Genomic DNA, 6,286 nt, shown 5'->3' with positions numbered 1-6,286 from the left:
GAAAGATGTTTCTAGGAAAACGAAGCTCTGATAATTCATACTATTTGTATGAACAAATAAAAACTCTATTTTACCAAGCGATGGGTGAAGCTGCATTCATTGTGGGCTGAGGGGGCTTCCCAGCTGGGTGTAATGTAAAGCACCACGGTGTGTCTGGGAGCTGGAGGCATCCTTGGGTTGAGTTTTGCTTGGTCTCATCACGTGGGCAGGTCTGACCCATCCAATGCATCTCATACAAACGTGATTTGGGGGATGAAGAGACAAGGCTTGCCCTCAGCCCCATCGCAAGACTTGGGTGCTCACGGTGGATGGATGGTGGCCATCCTCCTGTGCAGGGATGCTGGGGGATGGATTTGGTCCTTTCAGGCTGCTGGTGGTGGTGGATCTTTCCAGAGCCAAACTTCTTTCTGAAGCTTTGCAGTCATTGTGCTGATGCTGGTCCAAACCTCTGGGGCCAGCAGTTGCTGCTGTTCCTACACACTCAGCACTTTAAGACATAAAAATTCATTTTCATTAAGTTCAGAGGAGTCCCAGGCCAGTGCTATAGAAAGCGGCTCCTAAAGAGCAGCGCAGATTTATGTAACAGAGCAATTGCCACTTAACTAAACTGAATTAAAATAATTTAATTTTTCTTAGCAAGTCTTTGCATCCGGTGCAGAATAATTGATGGAATCTCTCAGATTGCCCATTTTTCAGAGACATGGAATAAGTCAGAATTACGCGCAGGGTGCAATGAGGCGATTTAAGAGAAATTTGACCCGTAAGCCTCCAGCTTGTCAGGATTTTAATCAGCTGCTCCCAACCTCAGGCAATGCTAAGACTATAGGTGAGTCATTTTTAAGATGAATAATAAGTGTAGATTTTACTTCAAAATTCCCATATGCTTCTTGAGTGTTGCTTCAGGTTGTGCTGAGAGCTGACCTCAGGTGGAGGAGTTGAGCAGCTCGTTACATCATTCCCACCTTGCCTGGATCCTTTTCAAAGCCAGGTGCTCCTGAAGGGTAAGAGTGAGGCTTCTGGGATCAGGTTCTGAAGGTAGGGAGGTATTTTTCTCTGAAGGAGGGAGCCTGAAGTCTTCTGGTGGCTCTGGGGACCTCTCTAGAAGGAGTGAAGCTCTTGAAGAGCTGGAATGATGTGATGGAGAAACAAGGTGAGGATCAAAGACTGGTGCTAATGATGGAGATTATCAGGGTGGATTTACTTTTGTCTCACACGGGCAAGGCACAAAAGTCAGGTGTGGAGCTTGTAGAGATGAGTCTGCTTTAACAAAAGCACTGATGAGCTCAGTGGGCTTCTTGGGGAGCTTGTGGTTGTTGGGTTTGGGACCGAAATGATCTGTTTGAGGTAACCCTGAAGACTGAGATGCTTTTTGCTTGGGCCTGGCTTCAAGGAGAGATCACTGCTGTGTTTTCTCTGGGATTGGTGTGCATTGTGTACCTCCCATCCCCAGCTGCTGGTGGCTCTGGTTCCCAAGCCACCAGGGAACCACAACTGGGCTTGCTTTGCTTTTCTTCCTCAATTACCTGTGTTTTTCTTCCCCTTCAAAGAAAAATCTCAATTAGCCACTAGATCTGAATTAATAGCTTTAAATAAAGCTCTTCTTTATTATCCTCCGATTTATCTCTGTGGTTAAGAATCACAGTGTTAACTCTTTTCTTAATGCACGTATTCAAAAAGGCAATAACAATAAATTAGTAATAAATCTTTCAGCTTTTTCTATGTGGGGTAAGTGTTCAGCACCTTGTTTAACCGCCTCTTTATTGGAGGGAGGAATCCCTGTGTCAAACATTAGTGTTGGTACCTTTAGCTGGGATAAAACTTCACATCCACTGCGAGTTTGCAGAGCTGTGGGCCAACCAAGATTCCCCAACATGGGAGTGATGTAACTCCATTAAGAGGGACGTTCCAGATCATTGCAGGGTGCTGTGCACTAATTCACTGGGAGGGACCAACTGGTGTTGAAGGTGGGATAGCTTGGTGAGAAGAGTTTAGAGACAGGGAGATCAACCAACCTATTTGCTGCTGCAGTCCTCTGTGACTCCTAGATCCCGACTTCTGCCTTCGCAAATGGGATTTAAATAGGATTGCTGAAGTCAGCCACTATCGCTGTAATGATTCAGCTCAGAACTGAAGAGCATCCTTGAGGAATATTTGCAACTGTTTATACAGTCAGCTATAATTGCGAGGCTTAATTCGTGCTCATTGAAGTCTTCTGAGGTGCTTGATGAGAAGCACTGCAGCAGCACAAAGTATTTCTGGTTATTCAGGCTGCTCACAGCAATGAAGCTATTGCCATTTGTCTTGGCTTGATTTCTTCCCATCCCACCAGGAGCTGCAGGGAGGACACCAGCACCAGCTGTCCTCAAAACCTACTCAGAACCAACTCTTGGTTATGTGCCATGCCCTGGTAACAACAAAAACCCCGAACAAAAGAATGAAGTTTTAAAGTAATATGATCAAAAATCTCTTGGCAGGGAAGATGCAACTGGCTGCTTTGACATGTGGGTTATTTAGCTGGGAATTTATGTGTCAAAAGCTTAAAAGCTTCACTGAAGCAAATTTAAGAAAGCGCCATGTATCCAACTAATTAAGTCATGTCAGCCAAATATAATTTATTTCTCACCATCGCTCATGTCTACAGCAGAATTATCTCATTTTTGATTTCTAATGACTTTCTCTCTCATTAATCTGACCGTGAATTATTTTTTATATAAGTCTTTGGCATCGAAGCAAAGAATTTTCTTTTTAATAAGAGCAGCATCCCTGGGTAATTCTGTGGTGTGTGTGGGAGGGGGCAAGGAGCCCACTGGGGCTTTGGGCAGGGCTGTAGTTTTCTCCCAGCCATCCTGGTGGGCTTTACCCCACGTCTTCCTCATGACCTTGGCTTGGCTCTACTCCCTTAGACCTCTCTATTCTTCTGGTACAAAGTTGGGTTTTGGCTTTTGAAGGCATTTTCCTGTAGATTTGCAGGTAATTTTATCAAGTGCCTTTCAAGCAACAATTCTGACTCTTCTGTTTCCCAAAGCATCCCGGCTCTTCTCATGGATGCAAGCTGTTGCCAAGGCTTTAAATTTGGTTCCTCCACCTGTTGTGTGTAACTTAGTCCCAAGCATGTGTGTCTTGATTCTTGGAAGTGTCACTCTGGTTTACTGCTTTTGTTCACATCTTCATACCTGTGTGGGGGAGTGTATATACATGTACATACACTAATGGTTTGTTATCTGAAGAGTAGTTCATTTCCCAGTCCCTGGAGTTCCCATATAGAACTTGGACTGGATGATACGTGCAGATTGCAGCCAGCATCCCTGCTCAGACCCCAGACAGCTTCCAGAACCAGGGAGCTCTCTGTTCTGCTGCTCACAGGTGAGCAGTGCTGAATCTGGAGCTTAGAGGTTTGTGTTCTCCATGTCCATCTGAGCCCTTTTTCTGGTGAAGGCAGAGATTGAACATAACTTAAAATGATGAGTAAATACTCCTTCTGAAACTTCCAATCTCAGCTGCAGATTGAAGAAACTCCGCTAATCCAGAAAGACAGACGTCCAAGTCTTTGGTGCTTTCCATACGTTGGCCTGAACCCTCTAATAGACTCCTTTGTTTCCAACCTGTGCAAAAGCAGAGCAACCCACAGTTACTGAGAGCAACCTGGTGTGGGAGGAACTGTGGTTAACAGCCAGCCTGGGCTGCTGCGGGGTGACTGGGTTGGCAGCTGCCCCAGGCAGGCAGCAAGCAGCGCTCCAGTAGTGTGGGCATAGCCCCAGCTGGCAGGGATCCTCCACCTTCAAAGGGTGAGCTGAGGAGGAAGCTGAAGGCAATACCAGATGGCAGAAGGATGATAGGGAAAACAGTGAGGTAGGAGTGTAAAGGGATGCTGCAGATATTGTCTTTCTGTGCCCTTCACATGGGCTGCAGTTGCTTAGAGGTATTTATGTCCAATGTTTCTGAAACCGAGTGGGTCGTGCCCACTTACGCAATGCATAGGCAAGGCTGTCTTCAAGATGAGGCTCTTGAAGCTCTCATCAGGACTGAAATAGTGCTTCTGACTGCCTTCTGATAAGAGAAGTCGCCAACAGCTCAACGTTTCTGTACTGCTTCACCAACAGATTTCAAATGGAATTAGAGTTGCAGCTGGTGTGGATTTACCACGATCTTCCCATCCATGTTCTCCTGGATAATCAGCCAGTCTCCGGTGCTGAATTCCCAAAGCTGGGCTCACAAAGGAGCAGGAAGGTGAGTGAGCAGATTCATCATGCTCACTTGGCTTCAGACCATAAGGCAGGTGGACGCTGGTGTGTGACATTTAACTGCAAAACTGAAAAGGCCCCAGGCAGCCCAACCTCAATCCAGGGCTGCACTTTTTATGGTAGGCTTGAGGCAACTTGAGGCCATTGCCTCTTGTTCTATCACTGTTGCCCGCAAAGAGGCTGACCAAGAGGAGGTGGAGCTGCTCTACCCGCTGCTACCAGATTGCTCTTGGCTTTCTTAACTCAAGAGAACACTGGAAAAAGTGAATTGAAGCCAACTACAAATGCAGCTCTTTGTTAAGGGAAATACCTGGGCAGGCGGTACTTTCCTGCTGCTCCATCCCACCCTGTGGTACTGGTGGGATTTGATTTATTCCATGTCCCTTGGCCTGGCCAGAGAGGTTGTACAGAAACACAGCTGGCTGTCAGGCCTTAGGAAATGCGTGTGCCATATGTGGGGCTAACATCACCCAGCCCTGGGGGAGATAGAGCACAAGGATCTCGTTACACTTCCTCTCTGCGTGTTTGTTTTACAGTGCTTTGTTTGGGAGCGTGCTTGGAAACTCAGCTGTTGTGCTGGAAAACATTCAGTATTTGTGTATCAACAGTGTATAACTACCTCCAGACAGCCAGAAGGATGCAATTCGTGCAGTGGGATGGGGTGATGCTGGGTGAGGGGCTTTGTATGGGACCTTTCTAAGCAACGGGTTTGGGGCACAAGGATGGGAGCGGTAGTGGAAGGAGAGCACATCTGTGTGCTGCCTGTGCAGAGCCCAGGAAGAGCCCTCACTGAAAGGAACAAGCTCTTGGTCCACATGCAGCTCTGCAGAGGTGAAGCCAGCAGTCCTTGCTGGAGTCTACACAGGTGATCAAGCCAGAAAGCCACTGCAGATGGAGAAAACCAAGTTGCTGCAACACTTCCAAAGATTTGACTTTCTCAAGGAAGGAGAGTGGTGGGAGACTTTGGTCTTCTGGGTGTCACTTGGTATTGCATGGGCACTTTGCAAAGACTTCAAGCACTTTCATTTCCCCCCCAGTTCTGTTCAATCTTATTTTCAAAAGCAGCTTGGGCACTTGCTATTCCCTATGGAAAGCCAGTGGAAACCAGGTTCCTGTGGCCTGCCTCTGTCTTGAAGATATCAATCACTTTGCTCGCACTGACGTCTGGGGTAATTAGACAGCTAATTGGGATGTGATCTTCAGAACAGATCACTTCTGCATATGTTACATCAGACATTTAAACTCCAGGTGCTTGATTTGTTTCTCCGATTCCTCCCAAGTCCATGACCCTATTAGGAGGTCACCTATAAAGAGGAAACAAATCCTGCCTTTTGGGAGGTCTGGTTTTTGTTCCTTGGTTGTTTGGGTACTTTTGGCAAGCTGCTGGCCCTGCCTGCAAGTCTCTGGTTTGTTTCTATCCCCAGAGCAGAGCTCTTGGCATTGCCTTCACTTATGCTGATGACATTCTGGAGCTGTGCTTGGCTATTACAGCTCAGTGCATGTGCATCTCCTTTGCTATTCACCACCTTTGCTCTCCTATTTAAAAGAGTAAATAATGACATGTCCTGGGAATAAACAACGAGTTCAGGAAGAGCTTGTAGGCTGGGAAAGATTGACTAATTCTTGGCAAAGGCAGGTTGGTATGGCTGTGTTGGCTTCAAGGGAACTGTATTGATTAATGCTAGTGAAATGAATGGCCCTGCTCCTCCAGATGTTCTGATGAATGCTTGCAGATAACAAATCCTGTCTGGAAATCTAGAGGAGTTCATGAATGTTTGTGGGATAAAGATACTAGAGATGGTGTTACGTGGGTGGCTGTGCAGGCAAGGCTCAGTGCAGGGCAGTGAGCAGGCTCGCTCCTATTGGCAAAGCATTGAATGAAGGCTGGAGGGAGAGGGACCTGGATCCAGCTGCAGGCAGAGCTGTTGCAGCCACTGCTGAAGGTGAGTTTATCAAGTGAGCAATCAGAGCTTGCTGCTCCCTGTTGTGTGTGTGTGACATAAACATCTATTATCTTCATTTGTAAAATTTCTCCGTGGCTCACC

The 6,286-nt window shown here is 46.7% G+C and overlaps 1 long non-coding RNA gene across 1 annotated transcript; it reads left to right on the top strand.

Moving 5' to 3' along the window:
- The first annotated feature begins 1,029 nt into the window (after positions 1 to 1,029).
- Positions 1,030 to 5,935, top strand: LOC140260198 (uncharacterized). The gene is made up of 3 exons (XR_011905512.1): positions 1,030 to 1,150; positions 4,101 to 4,227; positions 4,778 to 5,935. It is a non-coding gene; the product is annotated as an uncharacterized lncRNA (long non-coding RNA).
- The last annotated feature ends 351 nt before the right edge of the window (positions 5,936 to 6,286 follow it).

This window comes from Excalfactoria chinensis, chromosome 17 (assembly GCF_039878825.1).
Source record: "Excalfactoria chinensis isolate bCotChi1 chromosome 17, bCotChi1.hap2, whole genome shotgun sequence".
NCBI lineage: Eukaryota > Metazoa > Chordata > Aves > Galliformes > Phasianidae > Excalfactoria > Excalfactoria chinensis.
This window is presented reverse-complemented; position numbering and strand designations above follow the sequence as displayed.